We start from the raw sequence: 16,395 nt of genomic DNA on the forward strand, positions 1-16,395 counted from the left end.
AATTCAACCAGAAGTGCCCAAATAAAACCAGAAGTGACTTAAATTAAAGATTTGGTCTAACTTTTACCATTTTTGTCCTATTCAACCCGTTTCACCTTTGGAACTCCAAAGTGCACCTCTTAAACCTGTAGTTTTTGTTTTGTTCCAAATTTCAAAAAAATTTGCCGCAATTTATTTCAAAATTCCCATTCATTCTCTATGGAACATTCAACAACTGCTCTAACGTCTACATTTTTCAACCGATTCAACCCGTTCCAACTTTCAACTGTTCATCTTTTGCCTACTTATTCCACAACTTCCCACTTGGCAAAAATTCCGAATTTTCAATTTTGAAATTCACACTAAAATTTCCAAAATGTAGTTCTTCCCTTCTAATTTCTACATTTCTCAACCGATTCACCCCATTCCAACTTTATTCACTTTGTTCACCTTATGCTTACCATATTCACCCTTCACTCCTACTTCCACTATGCTTACACAATTCAACCCTTGAATCCCAGAATATAAACTTATAAACTAAGGTTTAGTTAGTTTATAAACTAACTAGTTTATAAACTAAAGTATATACATTTTATTACAAGCTCTTGGCCCATAGGGTAGAAAACAAACATCACATATATTAAAATAAGTTTAAAAAAGTACATTTCAAATGTTATGAGAGCCACTCATGCCAGCGTCCTCTGATGGTAGATGTGTACCTTATAGCACTACATCCAGGGGTCTGTCATCTGTCTAATCAGACCATTCGGTGAGTGGTCCAGCCTGCACATAAATTTGAATATCAAGTTCCTCAGCAGAGCCATAAATGTAGTGAGACCCAGATCACAAAAGAGCCCACTGGCTCTTGTGCTCCTCGACTTGCCCAACAGTATCCTAAGGTAGTCATTTCAATTTACGCAAACTTTCCTTCTTGAACCTCACCCATAGGAGCTGTGTAGACAAGGGTGCAGTAAGCTCTACACAGGTTTACTTTAACATCAGTAGTACAGTGGTGAAATTCACAAAACAGCATATTTGCTTGAACATAGAGCATTCTTCTCTGTCTAGACATATCAGCATCATCATCTAAGGCAGTGGTCCCCAACCAGCCCGGTACTGGTCCGTGGGTCACTTGGCACCGGGCCGCCAAGCCGCACAGAAAAAAAAAAAAAATTATTGACGATCAATTAATTCAGGTCAAGACATTCGTCCCGGTCACGTGACATGTTTCCCCAGTCGAGCCCGCAAAGCTAATATGTGGCGACACGCTAACTAACCAGGCAATGAAGCATTAAAAACTGCTTCAACACATGGAGACCAAGCATCCTCCAATAAAAGACAAACCTTAATCACTTCGGGTGTCATTGTCTCCGATTACGTCTCGATGGGACCGGCTCGTTTCTGAGAAACAAACTCAGTGTTCCCACTAATTCAACGTAATGGTGAGTTTTATTTTTGTCATTTGTACTATGTCCGTCGTATCATTTTATTTCATCGTATTTATATATTTATTATAAATGTATTATTTATTTATATAAATGTATTATTTATTTATATAAATGCCGGTCCGTGGCGCAAAAAAGGTTGGGGACCACTGATCTAAGGTATCTGTAATAATGTGCCCAAGATATGTTGTACTTTTAGACCACACAAAGTTTGACCAGACAGGTAAAAAGCAGGAAACTTGATTTCCAGATCATACTCGGTTCTACATATATCAAGACCACACTCTTCTTGGCATTATACTTGATGTCAAAGTCAATACTGTAATTTGAGCAGATAGAGCAGATGTTGGAACTCACAAGGTGAAAGTATGGTAAGGTCATCAGCATACATGTAATTGTTTATTAACAGGTCTCCAATCATGCAGCCTGTTTTGCAACCTCCTAGCTGCTTAGACAAGCCATCCATGTATAAGTTTAAGAACGCAGGGGATGGAATCCCCTCCTTGTCTGACGCCATTACTCACCCAAAAAGAGTTGGATAATGTGCTGCCCCATTTAAATTGCATTTTCTGGTTTGTATACCAGTAGACTATGATGCGTATTATGCATTTAGGCACACCCCCTAAGCTTTAGCTTATTAAAAAGCTTATAATGATGGATACAATCAAACGCTCACGATGCATCAATGAACCCAACAAGCATGGTAGAGCCTTGCCTTTTATATGTTTCAACTGCTTCTTTCAGATCATGGATACATTGGTCCGTACTGTACTTAGGCTTAAAGCCAAACTGATTGTCGGGGGTTGTCACGGATGGATGGTGGAGATGGAGCGAGGCGACCAAGTGCAGCTTGGACCAGGGTTTATTGCATCAGACTCAAAAGACAGACTCTGCAACTAACATAACTTACTGGCAAAACCAACAACAGGAACCGAACAGCGACGTGAGACAAAACGGACAGGGTGGCACTCCATTGCAGCAGCAACAGCATGCACAGTGCTCCGACAGCAAGTGGTACACAAACAGAACTTAAATACAACACAGGCAACAAGAGGCAGGTGAGCATGATTACACTAATCATGGGCACACAGGAAGGGAGGGGCGAGCAACGATGACACATAACCAAAACTGGGGACGAGCCATGACAGTGGTAGTTATATATACACTTAATCTGTCAAGAAGTAATTTTTCTAAAACTTTGGAGAGTATACTAGCTAGAGTTATTGGTCTATAGTTACCAATATTTCCTACTTTACCAGCCTTGTCTTTTATAACAGGGACCAGAACTACCGACATCATGGAGTCAGGTAGAGTATCATGAGTCAGCAAGCCTGAGAAACAGAGAGACAGCAGCACTGTCAATCGGGGGCCAGCTAACTTTAAATGCTCTGTTATTTAAATGTTATCCAGACCACTGGCTTTTCTGTCAGAAAGGTGTCCTATGGCGATAGACACCTCATGACAATTAAAATACTTTCTTCTTAAATTATGCCTACATGATATGGCTCCCTTTTCACACAGTTAAATCATGCTGAATAATGCTGCCTCCAGAGGTCAGGGATGCTCACAGGATCTGTTACTCTATGTTACATGGGAGAGCTGCTTTAGCCCTGTTCAGGGATTTTACCTCTTTCCAAAAATGAATTACGTCATTATTAAGCAGATTATCAACCATAGAGTGAGCATTTAGGGCCTGCTCTTTCTTATTTATGTACCGTAATGCATATTTGTACTTGGTATTCATTTACCGTTTTTTTTCCGTGTATAATGCGCCCCCATGTATAATACGCACCCTATAAATGGCATGTTGATGCTGGAAAAAAGCCTGTACCCATGTATAATACGCACCAAGATTTTGACTCCTACTTAAATCCGTGAACGTAAGATTATTTCAGAAAAAAGATCATCTTTGGGAACAACCGGATGTTCTGCCGGTCAGTATCACTGCGCATGCGCTAGCATACTCAATAGCGAAGAAATGTTTCGGATTTGTGTAGGGTACATTGTGACAGCAAACGAGCAGGTGATCTGGCAAGCGTCTGATACGAGAGCATTGTGTTCGTATGGAGTGTGTTTGAAGTGAACAGCAGAGAAGAAAGCACATCTGTAATGGCGGCCTCCGTATGATATCCGGATTTTAGTACCCATGTATAATGCGCACCCCAGATTTTAGGACAATAAATTAGCTAAATTTTGCGCATTATACATGGAAAAAAACGGTACTTTTTATATTCAAGGACAGGTCCCTGTCTGGGCCTACCAGCTATTACCCAAGCCTTGTGGGCCTCATTGGCCTCTGCATGGTGGCCTGCTACCCATTCATTCCACCCGGGCTTGATGTTCTTAGCCTTTCTAGGGCGAGAGAATGAAGACCTGCTAGAAACCTGAAGGCCTATCACTATATCATAATACGTTAAACATAAACCTTTCCCATGAGTGGAGTCCTCACAGTTTATATTGGTACAACAAATAGCATTCATAGGTAAATTCACTAATTCATTAGAACAGGGACAATATCTGAGGACATCTTCATTAGACATTTTGGTCCAATTTATTTTAACCTCTTGGCTTTCTTTATTCTTAGTAAGCGTGGCTACATTAAAGTCCCAAAAAAAGTTAAAGTCCCAATGGTCGTCGTCACACACATCTGGGTGTGGTGAAATTCGTCCTCTGCATTTAACCCATCCCCGTCTGATGTTGATCCACCCCCTGGGGGAGAGGGGAGCAGTGAGCAGGAGCGGTGCCTCGCTCAGGAATCATTTGGTGATATAACCCCCCAATTCCAACCCTTAATGCTGAGCGCCAAGCAGGGAGGCAATGGGTCCCGTTTTTATAGTCTTTGATATGACCCGGCCAGGGTTTGAACCCACAACCTTCCAGTCTCAGGGCGGACACTCTACCACTAGGCCACTAAGCCTTATCTACCTTTAATACCATGGCAATGGGGATGTGGTCTGTTGTGGCTAAATCATCATAAATCATCATACTATCTATTGAGGCATGAGTATCAACAGTGGATACCACGTGATACAGCCATGACGAGGTATTCCATGCCTCACTGACATAAGTGAAACTTGTGTCAGGCAAGAGCATTTTACTTGATATTACCTAATTGGCATCTTTTGAGAAACTCTCCATATTTTTAGCAAATAGAGATGAACTATCAGACAGATCTGCATTAGAGTCCCCTAAGACATAGATGCATGACGTAAAATTATCCTTAATAAAGGATTGATTGAATGAAAGCAAGCCTGTTAACATACTCATCAAAATGATCATACGATTTATATGGTGTGTAGGTATTTAGAATAATAAAACATTTACCATTAAAATTAAACTCAGGCCCAATAGCCCAGTCAACATTTAAACGCACAATTTTAACCATGTGGTCGTATTTAATGTTCCATATGATAGCGACAACTCCAGCAATCCTAGGTCGGTGTATTCTCGTGCTAAGGTCCGTGGTGCACTCACCCACAAACATGGAAGTCTGGGTACAGTGTGTTGAGTTTGTCCAAGACTCTTTTATACACAAGACGTCACAGTCATCCAGCAGTGTGTCCACCACCAGCCGCCTCACTTTGTCGGCAGCTGTACGAGGATTGTAGAACACAACACGCATTATGAACCCATGATATTCCCATCAGGGCCGCTGGTCTCCCCGCTGTTCCGTGTCACCTCCACTGCAGCAGCCGCAGCGGCGGTTGTAGACGCTCCGTCTCCGGGGCACATCCTCCCCTCGCTCCGCGGGAAAGGGATACTCTCTGGGAGCCTCACCCCGCCTGCTGCAGTTTACACATTTACACATTTACAATTTTGAAATTCAAATTCTCCAAAACACTCAACTGCACCACGCTGGTCGCATTATTGTGACAGAGCAGTCGCTAAAATTCGAAAATATTTTGAAACTCCTAATGTACTTTCCAAAATTTAAGTGGACAGTGCGCAGGGAGCGAAATTTGGTCCGATCGCGCAAGCGCAGCGCGCCGGCCGGGCACTCAGTATCGCATTGCTTTAGGAGCGTCTTTGTGTTTTAGGATGGCTTTACTGCTCCCACTTGCTTCCTTTAGAGCATATGTGTCAAACTCACGGCCCGCGGGCCACATCCGGCCCAGCATGCAATTATATCCGGCCCGCGAGATCATTTTATATTATTGTTACTAATGGCCCGACGATATGAAGCGATGATAACACAATAAACTACAGATCCCATAATGCATTGCTTTCGCTGCCTTGCCGAGCGTTTTTCCGCGGCAATCAGGACAAGTGCTTGTTGCTGCAAGTTATTGCGAAGCTAGCCCCTCATGATGCCGAAGAGAAAAGTTGATTCTGAAAACAGAGCCTTTAAAAACCGATGGGAGATTGAGTATATGTTTACTGACATTGCCGGTAAGCCCGTTTGTCTCATTTGTGGCGCTAATGTGGCTGTATTGAAAGATTTTAATCTAAGACGGCACTATGAAACAAAACATCTGGATAACCTGAAAGACCTGAATGCAGAGCAGAAGATACAGAAGGTAGAAGAGTTAAAGAAGAAGCTGACATTCCAGCAGACGTTTTTCACCCGTGCAAAATCACAAAGTGAAGCTGCTGTGAAAGCGAATTTTATCGTGGCAGAGGAGATCGCCAAAGCAGCTTGTTATTGCTGAAAAGCACAAATCATTTTTATATTTCTAGGTTTTGTTTTGTTTTGCAGCATGTTCATATTTCTATCTTGTATAATTTTGACAGGAAATATTTTTATGAAGAGTAAAATCATTTGGGATATTTAAAATGTAGGTTTTTTTAATTTAAAATGACAAAAGCAAAGAAAATCAAACGTTTTGATTTATTTTAATGTTTACTTGAAGTACAAGCACTGTCACCATTTTAATTTATTTTTTCAGGCTTTTTTTTTGCAGCATGTTCCAATTTCTAACTTGTATAATTTTAACTGGATATATTTTTATGGAGATCAAGATATTAAGTTATTTAAAGTTTAAGTTTATTTATTCCAGAATAACATTCCTGTCCGTTTATGTTAAAAGTTAGTTTTAGTGTGTTCAATAAATGTTTGTTCTGTTCGGCCCGCGACATGAAGTGTGTTTTGAATTTTGGCCCCCTGTGCAATTGAGTTTGACACCCCTGCTTTAGAGGCATGATTAGAGTTGATGCAATCGTCAGTGTTAGGGTTGATAGATTAGTTCGATCCTATGATTACCTTAATTTTCGGACTAAAAGTCGCTCCCGAATATAGGTCGAATTAGCCATAAAATGCACAATAACGTGGAAAAAAACATATATAAGTCGCTCCGGAGTATAAGTCGCATTTTGGGGGAAAATTTATTCGACAAAATCCAACAGCAAGAACAGACATGAACGAGCAACAACAGGCTAAACGATAAGTATGCTAACGTGACATAAACACAAACGTACCGTGACATAAACACAAACGAAGAGCTGAGAACGGGCCTGACGTAACATTCAGAGTTATTAAAAAAACTATTACATAAATAACACGTTTATAAAACAATCTGTGTCACTCCAATTCATTACTAAATCCATCGATTGTCTTTTGTCAACAATGGGTGCAGGCCGCTGACGGCGCTTATATAACGATATATAAATTAGATATCAAATAACTATTACCGTTTTTTTCCGTGTATAATACGCCCCCATGTATAATACGCACTCTAAAAATGGCATGTTGATGCTGGAAAAAAGCCTGTACCCATGTATAATGGGCACCCAATTTTATACATTTTTTTTAAAGTCCTAATGATCGTCACACACGCAGGGAGGCAATGGGTCCCATTTTTATAGTCTTTGGTATGGTCTTAACTAGGCTGGATGTATTTATTTTTTTTGGCGTTGATTTCTCCGACTGCCCGTAAAGGCACCACCGCGATCAGCTGAAAAGAGAGGAAAGTGACGTGCGGACATGTGAAAAAGGCGGCTCTGTATGGGAGAGACGTTGAAGAGGAATAAAAACACCTTTGGAAACCAAAACTTGCCCCTCGTCATGACTCGGAGCCGCAACAAATGTTTCGGATTTGTGTAGGGTACATTGTGACAGCAAACGAGCAGGTGATCGAGCAAGCGTCTGATACGAGAGCATTGCGTTCGTATGGAGCGTGTTTGAAGTGAACAGCAGAGAAGAAAGGAACAAGGCAAAGTGTTGTGAAATAAAATATTACCTGTAATACGCATTTTGTTATTTGCTGATTGAAACTGCTAATTAAACTGTGAATTGAAACTAATGGGAAGAAAACAGATTTCTCACTCTTTATATAGCTGACGTGTCTTGCGCATCCGTTCTGCGCATCTGTAATGGCGGCCTCGGTATGATATCCGGTTTGCGATGGAGATTAAAAACCAAACAGTATTTGACAATAACACACCATCAAGGATTGCACCATCGCATCAAACGATGTGTCGTCAATTATGAATTTTACTGACTAAGTGTGTTGGGCAGGATGGCTGAATGCGTTGCGCGATTGACAACAAACAAGAAGAAAGGTGATTTCAAGTTTTATTTCGAGGGAGATTTGTCATGTCTCGTCCCCAGTTTTGCTATGTGTCTAGGTTGCCATAGTTTCTGTTCGTGTCGCCCCTCCCTTCCTGTGTCACCTCAATCAATGTAACGTGTTTTGTATTTAACCTTCCCACTGTGTTAGGGTCCCTACTCACCCGTTTTGATTTTTAGCATGCAAAAAGTACTTCATACATTTGTTTTTTGCGTTGAAACTTTTTGACTTTGTCAGGGACTTCTATTTAAACAAAATGATTTTATTTTATTTCTTTTACTAAATTATAAAGTGCTCTGGTGAAAATAATTACTTTTGTGGTGTTCGGGTCCGATTAAAATGTTTGATTATAAAACAATAAAAAATGCCAAAAATGAAATCATAAACACACAATCAACCAACAGCCTCTTCCTCCAACCACTTGAGCTTCATTTAAGGGCTTTTTGCGGGGGCGGAGACATGACCAATCGAGACACCAGAGCAAAATTTGACAAGCTTGCTCCCATCAGGGATGTTTGGGAGAGATGGGTGAAACTCGTTCCACTGATGTTCAACCCAGGGCCAGAGGTGACAGTGGATGAACGTTTTCTCCCTTTCCGAGGAAAATGCCCATTCCGGCAATACATGCCCAGCAAGCCAGGCAAATATGGCATAAAAATCTTGGCAGCCTGTGATGCTAAAACAAGCTATGCGTGGAATTTACAGATTTACACAGGCAAATCTGCAAGCGGCATCCCTGAAAGAAAACAAGGAAAACGTGTGGTCCTCGATTTGACTACTGGACTGCAGGGTCACAACATCACTTGTGACAATTTTTTTACCAGCTATGACCTTGGACAAGAACTTCTCAGGAGGAAACTCACCATGGTGGGCACAGTAAGAAAAAATTAACCTGAGCTGCCCGCTGAAATGTTGCTGGTGAAGGACAGGGCTCCACTTTCCACCAAATTTGTTTTCCCAGATACCACCACTGTTTTTTCATATTGTCCAAAAAAACAACGGAATGTGATACTGATGTCCACTCTTCACAAAGATGCTGCTGTGTCATCAGGAAGAGACAAAAAGCCCATCATCCTGGACTACAACAAAAACAAAGGAGGAGTGGCCAATCTGGACAAGCTGACTGCCACCTACACTTGCCAGCGAATGACCAGGAGATGGCCAATGGTTGTGTTTTACAACATCCTCAATGTGTCTGCATACAATGCATTTGTGTTGTGGACCCATATTGACCAAGGGTGGGATTCAACCAAAAGCACCAAGCGGAGAATGTTTCTTCAGGAGCTCGGGAATTCCCTTGTCCAGCCGCACATTGAGCAACGGGAACGGGTGCCCCGAGACCCAGCTGCTGCAGACTTGGTCAGACAGCTTCAGTGCACGCCATCCACTAAAATAAAATATTGTTTTTAGGGTATTTTATGGCTGATTTAATACATGGGTCCATGGGACCCGCTAACACCACAGATGGCAGCAGAAAGCTAACAAAAGGGGAAGGTTAAGTCCTGTCTGCCCCTCGCTCACCGTCGGATCATTGCATGTGTTACTGTCATGATGTCTGTTTGGTTTCTGTTCCTGTCTTTGGTAATGTCACCCTGTCTTTTTGTTCCACGTCTTTGTCGGTCAGTCCTGTTGTTGGTTTTGTTGTACCATGATTTTCTTAAAAAATCAAAAAAATAATAATAATAAAATTGTACCCATGTATAATGCGCCCCCCAGATTTTATGACAATAAATTAGTTAAATTTAGCGCATTATACACGGAAAAAAACGGTATATAAACAATAATATTATCAAACCATCCTTGCACTCTAAATCATTAAATCCATCGATCAAATTCCTCGTCCTTTGTCAACAACGCCGCCGCGCGTGCGCCCTGACGTTAGCCTCGTCGTTATTCGACAGATCTAGTATCTAACTATATTGTAGTGTTTACAAAGTACAAGGAAAGACGTGGGTTTGGTAAACGGCTCTTTATTTAACAAAACAAACTTCCAGGCGTGTGGCGGCGTGGACTTCCAGCCACGGAGGTGGAAGAGAGATCCATAGAATAGGACCGGGCGTTCGTAAAAGCCATGACCGAGCCCCATCCACCGTCCCCGGACAGCTACCCGGCCGAGCGCCGGCCCACAACTTCCATCCACAAAGGTGAAAGAGAGCTCCGTAGGGTAGGACCAGGCGTGCGTAAAAGCCATAATAGTTTTTCAAACCTTCTGTGTCACTCCAAATCATTAAATCCTTCAAACTCTTCATCCTCCGTGTCACTTAGAAACAAAGCCGCTAAGGATGCCGGTAGTACGTGGGGCCCTTCATCATCTTGTGATCAATCTTTGTCCTTTTTGTAAACAACCGCCGCGCCGCGCCACGCCACGCCGCTGACGTCACTTGAAATTCAAATTTCAGTCACTACATTGTGGTTCGTTTATCACGGTTTCACTTTTTTTGGGGGGGGGAATTCTTTGAAAAAAAAACCCCACATAAGTCGCTCCTTATTATAAGTCGCCCCCCCACCCAAACTATGAAAAAAACGCGATTTATAGGCCGAAAATTACGGTCCATCCCATCCACCATGTAACTCGACAGAATGTAACCTGTAATAATTAACCAAACGTATCCTGTCTTAACAAAGTAGTAGAACAAAGTGCTAAGATCCTTGGAACTGATTGACCAGCTGCAGAGGACGCAATCAAAGTTGTTCTGTTTACACAACATCGTAAAATACCCCCTGCTTTGATTTGATCAGAGGCCAGGGGCTTCAACACCATCCTGTCCACTCTCACCTCCACCCTGTTTCCATCCATCCATCTTCTCCCGCTTATCCGGGGTCGGGTCGCGGGGGCAGCAGCTTCAGGAGGGACTCCCAGACTTCCCTCTCTCCAGCCAGTTCATCTAGCTCATCCCGGGGGATCCCAAGGCGTTCCCAGGCCATCTGAGAGACATAGTCTCTCCAGCGCGTCCTGGGTCGTCCCCGAGGTCTCCTACCGGTGGGACATGCCCGGAACACCTCCCTAGGGAGGCGTCCAGGAGGCATCCTGATGAGATGCCGCAGCCACCTCATCTGGCTCCTCTCAACGTGGAGGAGTAGCGACTCTACTCCGAGTCTCTCCCGGATGACCGAACTTCTCACCCTATCTCTAAGGTAGAGCCCGGACATCCTGCGGAGAAAACTCATTTCGGCCGCTTGTATCCGGGATCTCGTTCTTTCGGTCACGACCCATAGCTCGTGACCATAGGTGAAGGTAGGAGCGTAAATCGACCGGTAAATTGAGAGCTTTGCCTTTTGGCTCAGCTCTCTCTTTACCACAACGGACCGGTACAGAGTCCGCATTACTGCCGACGCTGCACCGATCCGCCTGTCGATCTCGCGCTCCATCCTCCCCTCACTCGTGAACAAGACCCCAAGATACTTAAACTCCTCCACTTGGGGCAGGTACTCATCCCCGATCTGGAGAGGGCATTCCACCCTTTTCCGATCGAGGACCATGGACTCGGATTTGGAGGTGCTGACCCTCATCCCAACCGCTTCACACTCGGCTGCGAACCGCTCCAGTGAGAGCTGGAGATCACGGCCTGAAGAAGCCAACAGCACCACGTCGTCTGCAAAAAGCAGAGACGCGATGCTGAGGTCCCCAAACCGGACACCCTCAACGCCTCGGCTGCGCCTAGAAATTCTGTCCATAAAAATTCTAAACAGAATTGGTGACAAAGGGCAGCCTTGGCGGAGTCCAACCCTCACTGGGAACGAATCCGACTTACTGCCGGAAATGCGGACCAAACTCTGGCATCGGTGATACAGGGACCAAACCGCCCTTATCAGTTGGCTCGGCACCCCATACTCCCGAAGCACCCCCCACAGGACCTCCCGAGGGACACGGTCGAACGCCTTCTCCAAGTCCACAAAACACATGTGGACTGGTTGGGCGAACTCCCATGCACCCTCGAGGATCCTGCTGAGGGTGAAGAGCTGGTCCACTGTTCCACGGCTAGGACGAAAGCCACACTGTTCCTCCTGAATCCGAGGGTCGACCTCCCGACGGACCCTCCTCTCCAGCACCCCTGAATAGACCTTACCAGGGAGGCTGAGGAGTGTAATTCCCCTGTAATTGGAACACACCCTCCGGTCCCCCTTCTTAAAGAGGGGAACCACCACCCCAGTCTGCCAATCCAGAGGCACTGTCCCCAATGTCAACGCGATGCCGTAGAGACGTGTGAGCCATGACAGCCCCACAACATCCAGAGCCCTTAAGAAATCCGGGCGGATCTCATCCACCCCCGGGGCCTTGCCACCGAGGAGTTTTTTAACTACCTCAGTGACTTCGATCCCAGAGATTGGAGAGTCTGCCTCAGAGTCCCCAGGCCCTGTTTCCACAATGGAAGGCGTGTAGGTGGAATTGAGGAGGTCTTCGAAGTATTCTCCCCACCGACACATGACGTTCTGAGTCGAGGTCAGCAGCACGCCATCTCCACTGTAAACAGTGTTGACGTTGCACTGCTTCCCCCTCCTGAGACGCCGGATGGTGGACCAGAATTTCCTCGAAGCCGTCCGGAAGTCATTCTCCATGGCCTCGCCAAACTCCTCCCACGGCCGGGTTTTTGCCTCAGCAACCGCCGAAGCCACGTTCCGCTTGGCCATCCGGTACCTGTCAGCTGCCTCGGGGGTCCCGCAGGCCAAAATAGGCCCGATAGGACTCCTTCTTCAGCTTGACGGCATCCCTTACCGCCGGTGTCCACCAGCGGGTTCGGGGATTGCCTCCACGATAGGCACCAATGACCTTACGGCCACAGCTCCGGTCAGCCGCCTCAACAATGGAGGCGCGGAACAAGGTCCACTCGGACTTAATGTCCCCCGCCTCCCCCGGGACCTGGGAAAAGTTCTGCCGGAGGTGGGAGTTGAAGCTCTTCCTGACAGGGGATTCCGCCAGACGTTCCCAGCAGACCCTCACAGAACGTTTGGGTCTGCCAGGTCGGACCGGCATCTTCCCCCACCATCGGAGCCAACCCACCACCAGGTGGTGATCAGTTGTCAGCTCCGCCCCTCTCTTCGCCCGAGTGTCCAAAACATGCGGCCGCAAATCCGATGACACGACTACAAAGTCGATCATCGAACTGCGGCCTAGGGTGTCCTGGTGCCAAGTGCACACATGGACACCCTTATGTTTGAACATGGTGTTCATTATAGAAAATCCGTGTCTAGCACAGAAGTCCAATAATAGAACACCGCTCGGGTTCAGATCGGGAGGGGCGTTCCTCCCAATCACGCCCTTCCAGGTCTCACTGTCATTCCCCGCGTGAGCATTGAAGTAACCCAGTAGAACGATGGAGTCCCCAGAAGGAGCGCTCTCCAGCGCCTCCTCCAGGGACTCCAAAAAGGGTGGGTACTCTGAACTGCCGTTTGGTGCATAGACACAAACAACAGTCAGGACCCGTCCCCCTACCCGAAGGCGGAGGGAGGCTACCCTCTCGTTCACCGGGGTGAACCCCAATGTGCAGGCGCCCAGCCGGGGGGCAATAAGTATACCCACACCTGCTCGACGCCTCTCACCGTGGGCAAATCCAGAGTGGAAGAGAGTCCAGCCCCTCTCGAGAGGGCTTGTACCGGAACCCAAACTGTGCGTGGAGGCAAGTCCGACTATATCTAGTCGGAACTTTTCTGCCTCGCACACCAGCTCGGGTTCCTTTCCAGCCAGAGAGGTGACATTCCATGTCCCAAGAGCCAGCTTCTGCAGCCGGGGATCAGACCGCCAAGGTCCCTGCCTTTGGCCGCCGCCCAGCTTGCAATGCACCCGACCCCTTTGGCCCCTCCCACAGGTGGTGAGCCCATGGGAAGGGGAACCCACGTTTCCTTTTCGGGCTGACCCCGGCCGGGCCCCATGGGCGAAGGCCCGGCCACCAGACGCTTGCTTTTGAGCCCCGCCTCCAGGCCTGGCTCCAGAGGGGGGCCCCGGTGACCCGCGTCCGGGCGAGGGAAAATGTGATTCAATAATTGTTTTCATCATAAGGGGTAATGTGAGCCGTGCTTTGTCTGGCCCCTCACCTAATTCCTTCACACACAAAGAAATCGAAATTACGTTTCCTCCATCCCACGGTGACGAGACAGAGTACACGAGTAACATACAAGTAAACAACGGGGGAGAGAGTTCAGGACCCCAACAGCCTGGAGATCACAAACTTCGCCAGAGGCGAGCAGTTCTTGCATCCCACCACAGAGTCCTGGCACCATTCGTCCCGGATGTAGACGCACATTCCACCTCCTCGCGACGTTCCCCCTCGTACAATGGCCCGGTCCGCCCGATAGCACGCTAGCTGCTCCAGATGCACGGTGGTTACGCACTGTCCGGTTCGTAGATCTCAGAAGGCATGTTGATGTCGAACGTTCGCCAGAAGAATGGAAGGCACGGCCAGGCGAGCCGGGTTGGCCGCCAGCCTGGCCCGGACGCCCCCGCTCTCGCCCCTCTTCAGCCTCCTCGCACACCGCTTCCGACGCTTCAGGACGGAGCAGACCGAGCGCCTTATTGTTTATAAGATAAGAAGAATATTCATAGAAGAAACTGTTTGTTGTTTCACTTGCAGTTTCACTCGTTGTGTTTAACACTGAACAGAAATGAAGACTATCTTAGACTTAGACTTTGTAAACACTCGGTGCACACAAAACGAAATTTCGTTGCATACGGCTCTCAACAAAGGAATGATATTTCGGCTGGATAAAAACACTTCTATATAAATATGAAATAAGATAAGATAAATAAAATAAATATAAAGTGCAGCAATGAAGGAAACAAAAACAGTATTTACAAAGTGCGCAGAGGAATGCTACGTTGCATTTTACCGCGGCACCATTGAGAGCGTCCTCTCCAGCTGTATTGCTGTTTGGGGTGGCGGCTGCACTGACTACAACTTGAAGGCCCTGCAGTGCATAGTGAACACGGCTGGGAAGATTGCTGGTGCTTCGCTCCCCTCCTTGAAGGACATTTACACCTCCCATCTCACCCGCAAGGCGACCACGATTGTGAGTGATGTGAGTCACCCCGCTCACTCTTTGTTCGAGCTTCTGCCCTCTGGGAAGAGGTACAGAAGCCTGCGCTACCGCACCACCAGACTCTCAAACAGCTTCATACTCCAGGCTGTTAGGATCCTGAACTCGCTCCCCCGTTCTGCGTAGCGTCCTGTACTTTTACTGTCTGTACTGTCTGTATGCACACTGGCTCTTATTTGTTGTGTTATCTGTTTATTTATTATTACTCTTATTATTTATTGTTTGTGCCTTTTTGTTTATGATGTTTTTTACTTTTGCGCTATGCTTGCTCGCTCCGTTTTGCTCCTCTTATTTATTGTGTTATCTGTTTATTTATTATTTATTCATCACTCTTGCTATTGATTGTTTGAATTTTTGCCTTCTTGTTTTTATATTGTGTCGCGTACTTGTATGTCTATCGTGTTATGTGTCTCGTCACCGTGGGATAGAGAAAAACGTAATTTCGGTCTCTTTGTGTGTTGTGACATGTGGAGAGATTGACAATAAAGCTGACTTTGACTTTTTGACTTGACTTGACTGTTCAACAGTCTGACGACGGTAGGGAAAAAACTATTGCAGAACCTGGTGGACCTGCAGCGGATGCTGCGAAACCTCTTCCCAGAGGGTAGGAGGGAGAACAGTCCTTGGTGGGGGGGTGATGGGTCACTAATAATATTTCGGGCTCGGGACACGCAGCGCTGGGATGACAAGTCCTGAATGGGGGGAAGAGGAGCCCCGATGATCCTCTCTGCTGTCTTCACCACTCTCCTTACGCTCTTCCAATCGGAGGCGCTGCAACCCCCACACCACACAGAGAGACAGCTTGTCAGAATGCTCTCTATGGTGCTTCGGTAGAACGTCCTCATGATGGGTGGGGGCAGGTGGGCTCTCCTCATCCTCGGCAGGAAGTACAAGCGCTTCTGTGCCCTCTTGACCAGTGTCGTGGCGTTCCCAGTCCAGGTGAGGTCGTATGTGATGTGGACCCCCAGGAATTTAGTGCTGCTGACCACCTCCACAGCTGAGCTGTTGATGATCAGTGGAGCGTGGTGAGGCTGGTTCTTCCTGAAGTCGACGATGATCTCCTTCGTCTTCTCCACATTCAGGATCAGTCCATTGTCTCTGCACCAGCCCACCAACTGCTCCACCTCCTCTCTGTAGTCCAGGTCGTCGTTATCGCTGATGAGGCCCACCACCGTTGTGTCGTCTGCAAACTTCACAATGTGATTGGTGGTGAACCTGGGGACACAGTCGTGTGTCATCAGGGTGAACAGCAGGGGGCTCAGGACGCAGCCCTGAGGGGAGCCTGTGCTGAGGGTGATGACATCTGAGGTGTTCTGTCCGACCCGGACTGACTGAGGTCTGTTGGAGAGGAAGTCTAGCAGCCAGTTCCGAAGGGGGGTGCTGAAGCCCAGACGTTCCAGTTTTCCCACCAGATGCTGTGGAATGATGGTGTTAAA

General features: G+C 46.4%; 1 protein-coding gene across 11 annotated transcripts in view; it reads right to left on the minus strand.

Annotated features, from left to right (window-relative positions):
* The window catches only part of LOC133152030 (palmitoyltransferase ZDHHC5-A-like), a 240,863-nt gene that overhangs the window by 208,051 nt on the left and 16,417 nt on the right, over positions 1–16,395 (minus strand). For 9 of the 11 annotated variants that reach the window (XR_009714035.1, XM_061275519.1, XM_061275523.1 and 6 more), the window contains 2 exons: positions 5,103–5,209; positions 4,899–5,015 (listed from right to left, as the gene is read on the minus strand). The exons of the other annotated variants lie outside the window; for them this stretch is intronic. The gene's annotated coding sequence lies outside the window, so the exon portion shown is untranslated. The remainder of the gene's footprint in view (positions 1–4,898; positions 5,016–5,102; positions 5,210–16,395) is intronic. 11 annotated transcript variants of the gene reach the window in all.

The sequence above is a fragment of the Syngnathus typhle genome, linkage group LG3 (genome assembly GCF_033458585.1).
Source record: "Syngnathus typhle isolate RoL2023-S1 ecotype Sweden linkage group LG3, RoL_Styp_1.0, whole genome shotgun sequence".
Lineage (NCBI taxonomy): Eukaryota > Metazoa > Chordata > Actinopteri > Syngnathiformes > Syngnathidae > Syngnathus > Syngnathus typhle.